Source organism: Pseudophryne corroboree, chromosome 7, assembly GCF_028390025.1.
Source record: "Pseudophryne corroboree isolate aPseCor3 chromosome 7, aPseCor3.hap2, whole genome shotgun sequence".
NCBI lineage: Eukaryota > Metazoa > Chordata > Amphibia > Anura > Myobatrachidae > Pseudophryne > Pseudophryne corroboree.
In genome coordinates, this window is record NC_086450.1 from 98,708,906 (window position 1) to 98,720,436 (window position 11,531).

Consider the following 11,531-nt stretch of genomic DNA (forward strand, 5'->3'; position numbering starts at 1 on the left):
GGGTAACTGATAATTATATCACAGTGTAGTAGGTGACAGCAGCATGGGGTAACTGATAATTATATCACAGTGTAGTAGGTGACAGCAGCATGGGGTAACTGATAATTATATCGCAGTGTAGTAGGTGACAGCAGCATGGGGTAACTGATAATTATATCACAGTGTAGTAGGTGACAGCAGCATGGGGTAACTGATAATTATATCACAGTGTAGTAGGTGACAGCAGCATGGGGTAACTGATAATTATATCACAGTGTAGTAGGTGACGGCAGCATGGGGTAACTGATAATTATATCACAGTGTAGTAGGTGACAGCAGCATGGAGTAACTGATAATTATATCACAGTGTAGTAGGTGACGGCAGCATGGGGTAACTGATAATTATATCACAGTGTAGTGGGTGACAGCAGCATGGGGTAACTGATAATTATATCACAGTGTAGTAGGTGACAGCAGCATGGGGTAACTGATAATTATATCACAGTGTAGTAGGTGACAGCAGCATGGGGTAACTGATAATTATATCACAGTGTAGTAGGTGACAGCAGCATGGGGTAACTGATCATTATATCACAGTGTAGTAGGTGACAGCAGCATGGGGTAACTGATAATTATATCACAGTGTAGTAGGTGACAGTAGCATGGGGTAACTGATAATTATATCACAGTGTAGTGGGTGACAGCAGCATGGGGTAACTGATAATTATATCACAGTGTAGTAGGTGACAGCAGCATGGGGTAACTGATAATTATATCACAGTGTAGTAGGTGACAGCAGCATGGGGTAACTGATAATTATATCACAGTGTAGTAGGTGACAGCAGCATGGGGTAACTGATAATTATATCACAGTGTAGTAGGTGACAGCAGCATGGGGTAACTGATCATTATATCACAGTGTAGTAGGTGACAGCAGCATGGGGTAACTGATAATTATATCACAGTGTAGTAGGTGACAGTAGCATGGGGTAACTGATAATTATATCACAGTGTAGTGGGTGACAGCAGCATGGGGTAACTGATAATTATATCTCAGTGTAGTAGGTGACGGCAGCATGGGGTAACTGATAATTATATCACAGTGTAGTAGGTGACAGCAGCATGGGGTAACTGATAATTATATCACAGTGTAGTGGGTGACAGCAGCATGGGGTAACTGATAATTATATCACAGTGTAGTAGGTGACAGCAGCATGGGGTAACTAATAATTATATCACAGTGTAGTGGGTGACAGCAGCATGGGGTAACTGATCATTATATCACAGTGTAGTAGGTGACAGCAGCATGGGGTAACTGATAATTATATCACAGTGTAGTGGGTGACAGCAGCATGGGGTAACTGATAATTATATCACAGTGTAGTAGGTGACGGCAGCATGGGGTAACTGATAATTATATCACAGTGTAGTAGGTGACAGCAGCATGGGGTAACTGATAATTATATCACAGTGTAGTGGGTGACGGCAGCATGGGGTAACTGATAATTATATCACAGTGTAGTAGGTGACAGCAGCATGGAGTAACTGATAATTATATCACAGTGTAATAGGTGACAGCAGCATGGGGTAACTGATAATTATATCACAGTGTAGTAGGTGACGGCAGCATGGGGTAACTGATAATTATATCACAGTGTAGTGGGAGACAGCAGCATGGAGTAACTAATAATTATATCACAGTGTAGTGGGTGACAGCAGCATGGGGTAACTGATAATTATATCACAGTGTAGTAGGTGACAGCAGCATGGGGTAACTGATAATTATATCACAGTGTAATAGGTGACAGCAGCATGGGGTAACTGATAATGATATCACAGTGTAGTAGGTGACAGTAGCATGGGGTAACTGATAATTATATCACAGTGTAGTAGGTGACAGCAGCATGGGGTAACTGATAATTATATCACAGTGTAGTAGGTGACAGCAGCATGGAGTAACTGATAATTATATCACAGTGTAGTAGGTGACAGCAGCATGGGGTAACTGATAATTATATCACAGTGTAGTAGGTGACAGCAGCATGGGGTAACTGATAATTATATCACAGTGTAATAGGTGACAGCAGCATGGGGTAACTGATAATTATATCACAGTGTAGTAGGTGACAGCAGCATGGGGTAACTGATAATTATATCACAGTGTAGTAGGTGACAGCAGCATGGGGTAACTGATAATTATATCACAGTGTAGTAGGTGACGGCAGCATGGGGTAACTGATAATTATATCACAGTGTAATAGGTGACAGCAGCATGGGGTAACTGATAATTATATCACAGTGTAGTAGGTGACAGCAGCATGGGGTAACTGATAATTATATCACAGTGTAGTAGGTGACAGCAGCATGGGGTAACTGATAATTATATCACAGTGTAGTGGGTGACGGCAGCATGGGGTAACTGATAATTATATCACAGTGTAGTAGGTGACGGCAGCATGGGGTAACTGATAATTATATCACAGTGTAGTAGGTGACAGCAGCATGGGGTAACTGATAATTATATCACAGTGTAGTAGGTGACAGCAGCATGGGGTAACTGATAATTATATCACAGTGTAGTGGGTGACAGCAGCATGGGGTAACTGATAATTATATCACAGTGTAGTAGGTGACAGCAGCATGGGGTAACTGATAATTATATCACAGTGTAGTAGGTGACAGCAGCATGGGGTAACTGATAATTATATCACAGTGTAGTGGGTGACAGCAGCATGGGGTAACTGATAATTATATCACAGTGTAGTGGGTGACAGCAGCATGGAGTAACTGATAATTATAACGTAATGTAATGTGTGATTTCCAGCATGGGGTAACTGATAATTAAAGTGGGTGTAGTGGGTGATGGCAGCATGGGGTAACTGATAATTATAGTGGGTGTAGTGGGTGATGGCAGCATAGGGTAACTGATAATTATAGTGGGTGTAGTGGGTGATGGCAGCATGGGGTAACTGATAATTATAGTGGGTGTAGTGGGTGATGGCAGCATGGGGTAACTGATAATTATAGTGGGTGTAGTGGGTGATGACAGCATGGGCTAACTATTGCAGTCTAGTCATGATTGACGGTGGCAGCATGGGGTAATTATAATGGCATAAAACATTTTTTCCATACTTTTTTTTTTTAACAGATATAGAGACTGATTCAGAGTCTGGCGCCTCCATGCGTTGCATGTGGTACGCTGTCACCCCCACTGTTTTTCCGCCATTATTACTAACTGGGCATGCACCCACCCCATGCTGGATGCAAAAGATCAATCTGTAACCCGCATCCCATCCCTGTCTGCACACTATAGAAGTTGGTTTACACACCAACAACACTGCCATAACATTCCCAACAGATGGCGCAGTTCTGTGCTTCCTCATAGTCACCGCCTATTTCATGGATAAAGAGGTCTGATCAATCGGTTCCCACTAGCCATCTCAGTCTGTGTTTATGCCAGATGTGGCCTATGCAAAGTCAACAATTGCTTTCTATGGGTTCAGTAGGGGATGCCAGCCGTCAGTATACCGACAGGGGCATTCCGACCACCAGTATGCCGGCAGTGGAGCGAGCGCTAGAAAGTCCCTTGCGGGCTCACTGCTCTCACCACGCTGCGGGCATAGTAGCTTGCTGCGCTCACCACAGGTTATATTCTCCCTCTATGGGTGTTGTGGACACCCACAGAGGGAGGATAACCTGTGGCGCCGGTATTCCGGTGTTGGCATTTCACCGCTAGTCAGGATTCCAGACCACACCCCTATGCTTAGGGGTGTGGTCAGCTAGTGCCTAATGCACAATGTTTCTAACCTCACACCTTCTGTACCAATACTTGGTTTTTATCAGCACTTTATTGCCCTTTTCTCCTGTCATTTATCAATTTATCTCTGCAACATAATGATCAGGCTCAAATGTTCAGAGACGCAGGAGACTGACCTACAGAACTGCCTGGGAAATATGGAATGAGGAGTCATAGTCACCTGTACATGCATTAATGCAATCACTGTCCATATAATTTCTACCAACTCCAACCAAAATTGACTCTGACTCAGCAGCCCTTACTGCCAGGATATTTTCTGCCTTGAAGAGAACACTAAACTCCAACACTGAACAGTCTCGGATATGCACTAAGAGAAAATTACATTGTTCAGTTCCAGAAAAAAAGTAGTATTATCTCCCCAATGCACTACAGATAGCAGAAGTAGCTCCTACAATCTCAAACTAGTTTAGAAAGCAAATTCTGTAGGCACTGAGTTACTGGCCCAGTGAATAAATCCACCCCAAGAATTTCATTATTGAAACGCAAGTCTGCAAAACTGTCATACCAACGCTGCCTACTTAGGGGTCAATTCATGAAGCAGTGAAAAGAGTGGAGAAGTGAGCCAGTGGAGAAGTTGCCCATGGCAACCAATCATTGTTGAGGTAACATTTATAAAGTGCATTCTATAAAATAATATGTAGCAGCTGACTGGTTGCCATGGGCAACTTCTCCACTGGCTCACTTCGACACTTTTCATTGCTTCATGAATAGACCCCTAAGTTACAGTGCAGCCTGCTGCGGAAGAGTGAGAGTGTGGGGAACATATTTGGCTAAGTGTAAACACTCTAGTTTTTTTCAAGTATATTACTCAGCTCAGTAGTACCCCATCTTTGCTGTATAGAATAACAACAAGACACTTTCTCCATAAGGATGCAAGCATTGCTGGGCTTGCAGTGTAGAAACTTCAATTATGTTGCAGTATGACATCAACACTTAAACAACCTCTGAGATCACCTGAATACTACAAATAACAATACTACTATTCTGTTACATGCTTGCATATAGAGTCAACTACATCACCCCAACATGACCACACACAAGCCTTTGGTTTTGTGGCAGTTGCTGCGATACAGCATTCACAAGTGTTTAAATACGAAATTTGGAGGTGAGTCAGAATGAATAAATGGACCTATGAAAAATGTATTCCAATTTCTGTTGAACTGTATTCATATATAATCCCCATGGCATACTTCGGGGGGGGGGGAGGTAATCTGCATTAATTGATCCAATGGGAGTAATTCAATTGATGCCAGTAGCCGACATTTTGTCTGGGATTTTGTTTCAACTGCCCTGAGGCAGGAGAAACAAAATATGCGATAAGTGGCGCTTTTTGCAGCCGCAATAGTGAAAACACATGGATCTGGGCACTTATCATGGATCCTGTGCATGTCACATGGAAACAGGCACATTTTTCCAAGAAAAAATGGCATTAAATTGCCAGAAAAAAGCAACAGGCAAACAAAATGCAAAAAAAATAAGATTTTACTTACCGGTAAATCTATTTCTCGTAGTCCGTAGTGGATGCTGGGGACTCCGTAAGGACCATGGGGAATAGACGGGCTCCGCAGGAGACAGGGCACTTTAAGAAAGAATTAGGAATACTGGTGTGCACTGGCTCCTCCCTCTATGTCCCTCCTCCAGACCTCAGTTAAGGAAACTGTGCCCGGAAGAGCTGACAGTAAAAGGAAAGGATTTTGGAATCCAGGGTAAGACTCATACCAGCCACACCAATCACACCGAATAACTCGTGATAACCTTACCCAGTTAACAGTATGAACAACAACAGAGCATCAGATAAACCTGATGCAACCATAAAAGAACCCTTATTTAAGCAATAACTATATACAAGTATTGCAGAAGAAGTCCGCACTTGGGACGGGCGCCCAGCATCCACTACGGACTACGAGAAATAGATTTACCGTTAAGTAAAATCTTATTTTCTCTTACGTCCTAGTGGATGCTGGGGACTCCGTAAGGACCATGGGGATTATACCAAAGCACCCAAACGGGCGGGAGAGTGCGGATGACTCTGCAGCACCGAATGAGCAAACTCAAGGTCCTCCTCAGCCAGGGTATCAAACTTGTAGAACTTTGCAAAGGTGTTTGAACCCGACCAAGTAGCCTCTCGGCAAAGCAGTAATGCCGAGACCCCTCGGGCAGCCGCCCAAGAAGAGCCCACCTTCCTTGTGGAATGGGCTTTTACTGATTTTGGAGGCGGCAAGCCAGCCGCAGAATGAGCCTGCTGAATCGTGTTACAGATCCAGCAAGCAATAGTTTGCTTTGAAGCAGGAGCACCCAGCTTGTTGGATGCATACAGGATAAACAGCGACTCAGTTTTCCTGACTCTAGTCGTTCTGGCTATATAAACCTTCAAAGCCCTGACTACATCCAGTAACTCGGAGTCCTCCAAGTCACGAGTAGCCACAGGCACCACAATAGGTTGGTTCATATGAAAAGATGACACCACTTTTGGCAGAAATTGCGGACGAGTCCGCAATTCTGCCCTATCCATATGGAAAACCAGATAGGGGCTTTTATGTGACAAAGCCGCCAATTCTGACACACGCCTCGCCAAAGCCAAGGCTAATAGCATGACCACCTTCCACGTGAGATATTTTAACTCCACGGTTTTAAGTGGCTCAAACCAGTGTGATTTCAGGAAACTCAACACCACGTGAAGATCCCAAGGTGCCACTGGAGGCACAAACGGGGGCTGAATATGCAGCACTCCCTTTACAAACGTCTGAACTTCAGGCAGAGAAGCCAGTTCTTTTTTAAAGAAAATTGATAGGGCCGAAATCTGGACCTTAATGGACCCCAATTTTAGGCCCAAAGTCACTCCCGACTGTAGGAAGTGAAGGAAACGGCCCAGTTGGAATTCCTCTGTAGGGGCATTCCTGGCCTCACACCAAGCAACATATTTTCGCCATATACGGTGATAATGTTTAGCCGTCACGTCTTTCCTAGCCTTTATTAGCGTAGGAATAACCTCATCCGGAATCCCTTTTTCTGCTAGGATCCGGCGTTCAACCGCCATACCGTCAAACGCAGCCGCGGTAAGTCTTGGAACAGACAGGGCCCCTACTGCAACAGATCCTGCCTTAGAGGCAGAGGCCATAGGACCTCTGTGAGCATTTCTTGCAGCTCTGGATACCAAGTCCTTCTTGGCCAATCCGGAACAATTAGTATTGTTCTCACTCCTCTTTTTCTTATGATTCTCAGTACCTTGGGTATGAGAGGAAGAGGAGGAAACACATAAACCGACTGGAACACCCACGGTGTCACTAGTGCGTCTACAGCTATCGCCTGAGGGTTTCTTGACCTGGCGCAATACCTCTGTAGTTTTTTGTTGAGGCGGGATGCCATCATGTCCACCTGTGGCAGCTCCCACCGACTGGCAATCTGCGCGAAGACTTCTTGATGAAGTCCCCACACTCTCCCGGGTGGAGGTCGTGCCTGCTGAGGAAGTCTGCTTCCCAGTTGTCCACTCCCGGAATGAACACTGCTGACAGTACTCTCACGTGATTCTCTGCCCAGCGAAGAATTCTGGTGGCTTCCACCATCGCCACCCTGCTCCTTGTGCCGCCTTGGCGGTTTACATGAGCCACTGCGGTGATGTTGTCTGATTGAATCAGCACCGATTGGTCGCGAAGCAGGGTCTCCGCTTGACTTAGGGCGTTGTATATGGCCCTTAGTTCCAGGATATTGATGTGAAGGCAAGTCTCCTGACTTGACCACAGACCCTGGAAATTCTTTCCCTGTGTGACTGCCCCCCACCCTCGGAGGCTTGCATCCGTGGTCACCAGGACCCAGTCCTGAATGCCGAATCTGCGACCCTCGAGCAGGTGAGCACTCTGCAGCCACCACAGAAGAGACACCCTGGCCCTGGGGGATAGGGTGATCAGCTGATGCATCTGTAGATGTGATCCGGACCACTTGTCCAACAGATCCCATTGAAAGGTCCTCGCATGGAACCTGCCGAAGGGAATGGCCTCGTATGATGCCACCATCTTCCCCAGGACTCGACTCACGTGCAGTGATGCACCGACACCCGTTTTGGCTAAAAGAGGTCTCTGACCAGTGTCATGAGTTCCTGAGCCTTCTCCGTTGGGAGAAAAGCCTTCTTCTGGTCTGTGTCCAGAATCATGCCCAGGAAGGGCAGACGCGTCGTAGGAATCAGCTGCGACTTTGGAATATTCAGAATCCAGCCGTGCTGTTGTAACACTTCCCGAGAGCGTGCTATGCTGATCAGTAACTTCTCTCTGGACCTCGCCTTTATGAGGAGATCGTCCAAGTATGGGATAATTGTGACTCCTTGCTTTCGCAGGAGCACCATCATCTCCGCCATTACCTTGGTAAATATTCTCGGTGCCGTGGAGAGACCAAACGGCAACGTCTGGAATTGGTCATGACAATTCTGTACCACGAATCTGAGGTACTCCTGATGAGGTGGATAAATGGGGACATGCAGGTAAGCATCCTTTATGTCCAGAGACACCATAAAATCCCCCTCTTCCAGGCTTGCAATGACCGCTCTGAGCGATTCCATCTTGAACTTGAACCTTTTCAGGTAAATGTTCAGGGATTATAAATTCAAAATGGGTCTGACCGAACCGTCCGGTTTCGGTACCACAAACATTGTGGAATAGTAACCCCTTCCCTGTTGAAGGAGGGGAACCTTCACCACCACCTGCTGGAGATATAATTTGTGAATTGCCGCTAACACTATTTCCCTCTCCAAGGGGGAAGCTGGCAGGGCCGATTTGAGGTAACGGTGAGGGGGCATCACTTCGAATTCCAGCTTGTATCCCTGAGATACAATCTCTATAGCCCAGGGATCCACCCGTGAGCGAACCCACTGGTGGCTGAAATGTCGGAGACGCGCCCCCACCGATCCTGGCTCCACCTGTGGAGCCCCAGCGTCATGCGGTGAATTTAGTGGAAGCCGGGGAGGACTTCTGTTCCTGGGAACTAGCTGTATTGTGCAGCTTCTTTCCTCTACCCCTGCCTCTGGCAAGAAAGGACGCACCTCGGACTTTCTTGCCTCTTTGCGATCGAAAGGACTGCATTTGGTAATACGGTGCTTTCTTAGGTTGTGAGGGAATATATGGCAAAAAATTTGACTTCCCAGCCGTAGCTGTGGAAACTAGGTCCGAGAGACCGTCCCCAAACAATTCCTCACCCTTATAAGGTAAAACCTCCATGTGCCGTTTTGAGTCGGCATCACCTGTCCATTGCCGAGTCCACAGGACCCTTCTGGCCGAAATCGACATTGCATTTATTCTAGAGCCCAGCAGGGTAATATCTCTCTGGGCATCTCTCATATACAGGACAGCGTCTTTTATATGCCCCAGGGTCAGTAATATAGTATCCTTGTCCAAGGTATCAAGTTCCTCAGATAAAGTATCTGTCCATGCTGCGACAGCACTACACAGAGGCCGACGCAATTGCCGGCCGTAGCAGAGTACCTGAATGTGTATAAATGGACTTCAGAATACCTTCCTGCTTTCTATCCGCAGGATCCTTTAGGGTGGCCGTATCCTGTGACGGCAGGGCTACCTTCTTAGATAAGCGTGTCAAAGCTTTGTCTACCCTAGGGGAGGATTCCCAGCGTAACCTGTCCGTTGGCGGGAAAGGATACGCCATAAGCAACAGTTTGGAAATCTGCACTTTCCTATCTGGAGATTCCCAAGCTTTTTCACATAACTCATGTGAAGGGGGAAAAGTCACCTCATGCCTTTTTTCCCCAAACATATAAACCCTCTTGTCAGGGACTGGGTTTTCCTCTGAGATGTGTAATACAGGTTGGGTATCACATATCCAAATATTCCGAAATACGGAATATTCCGAAATACGGTCTTTTTTGAGTGAGAGTGAAATAGTGAAACCTTTGTTTTTTGATGGCTTAGTGTACACAACCTTTGTTTAATACACAAAGTTATTAAAAATATTGTATTAAATGACCTTTAGGCTGTGTGTATAAGGTGTATAAGAAACATAAATGAATTGTGTGAATGTACACACACTTTGTTTAATGCACAAAGTTATAAAAAATATTGGCTAAAATTACCTTCAGGCTATGTGTATAAGGTGTATATGTAACATAAATGCATTCTGTGCTTAGATTTAGGTTCCATCACCATGATATCTCATTATGGTATGCAATTATTCCAAAATACGGAAAAATCTGATATCCAAAATACCTCTGGTCCCAAACATTTTGGATAAGGGATACTCAACCTGTACATCCTTCATTGCTATAATCATGTAGCGGATGGCTTTAGCCATTTTAGGCTGCAACTTTGCATCATTGCCATCGACACTGGAGTCAGAATCCGTGTCGATATCGGTGTCAACTATTTGGGACAGTGGACGCTTCTGAGACCCTGACGGCCTCTGTGTTGTAGGGTCAGGCATGGGTTGAGACCCTGACTGTCCCAAGGCTTCAGCTTTATCCAACCTTTTATGCAAGGAATTAACATTATCACTTAAAACCTTCCACATATCCATCCAATCGGGTGTCGGCGGCGATACCACATTCATCTGTACCTGCTCTGCTTCCACATAGCCTTCCTCGTCAAACATGTCAACACAAGCGTACCGACACACCACACACACAGGGGATGCTCTATTTGAGGACAGAACCCCCACAAGGCCCTTTGGAGAGACAGAGAGAGTATGCCAGCACACACCCCAGCGCTATATGACCCAGGAATTACACAGTAACTTATACCCCTTTTACACTCACATGAAAATCCCGGGATTTTGCACGTGAACGCGCATCATCCCAGGATTTTTGTCAGTGTGAAAGGGTACAGGGACAATTTCCCGGGTCGAGCATCCCGGGATTTCAACCCAGGTCTCGACCAGGGTTGGTCCCGGGACCTTCCCGGGAAGCTGTGTAGTGTGAAAGGGTCCGTCCCGGGATTCACTATCCCGGGACTGTTAAAAGGACTCGGATTGGAGCTTTCTTGGGCTCAGAAAAGATGATGTCATCTTTTCTGAGCCCAAGGCCATTTCTAATGACATACTTATGCATTTGCAGGGATATCCCGGGATCAGTGTAAATGGGGCTGTCCCGGGTCGATCCCAGGTCTTAGGGCAGTGTGAAAGGGGTCAGTCCCGGGAATGCATCCCGGGAGTGACCCGGGAGTGCGAGTGTAAAAGGGGTATTAGTGTTTACCCAGTAGCTGCTGTATACACTGATTTTGCGCTAAATTTATGTGCCCCCCCTCTCTTTTTACCGTGATTCTGCAGGGGAGAGCCTGGGGAGCTTCCTCTCAGCGGAGCTGTGGAGAGAAAATGGCGCTGGTGAGTGCTGAGGAAGAAGCCCCGCCCCCTCAGCGGCGGGCTTCTGTCCCGCAATTTTGTGTAAAATAATGGCGGGGGCTTATGCATATATACAGTGCCCAACTGTATATATGCTCTTTTATGCCAAGAGGTACTTAATTGCTGCCCAGGGGCGCCCCCCCCTGCGCCCTGCACCCTAAAGTGACCGGAGTGTGCGGGTTTAATGTGGGAGCAATGGCGCACAGCTGCAGTCCTGTGCGCTACCTCATATGAAGACTGGAGTCTTCTGCCGCCGCTTTCGAAGTCTTCTTGCTTCTCACGCCGGCTTCTGGCTCTGCGAGGGGAACGGCGGCGCGGCTCTGGGATCGGACGACCAAGGGTGCGTTCCTGTGTTCGATCCCTCTGGAGCTAATGGTGTCCAGTAGCCTAAGAAGCATGACCTATC

General features: G+C 46.4%; 1 protein-coding gene and 1 long non-coding RNA gene across 6 annotated transcripts in view; one reads left to right on the top strand and one right to left on the bottom strand.

Moving 5' to 3' along the window:
• The window catches only part of METAP1D (methionyl aminopeptidase type 1D, mitochondrial), a 451,273-nt gene that overhangs the window by 437,552 nt on the left and 2,190 nt on the right, over positions 1-11,531 (bottom strand). The window lies entirely within an intron of this gene.
• Positions 1-11,531, top strand: part of LOC134944690 (uncharacterized) — a 156,980-nt gene that overhangs the window by 40,188 nt on the left and 105,261 nt on the right. The gene's annotated exons all lie outside the window — the stretch shown is intronic.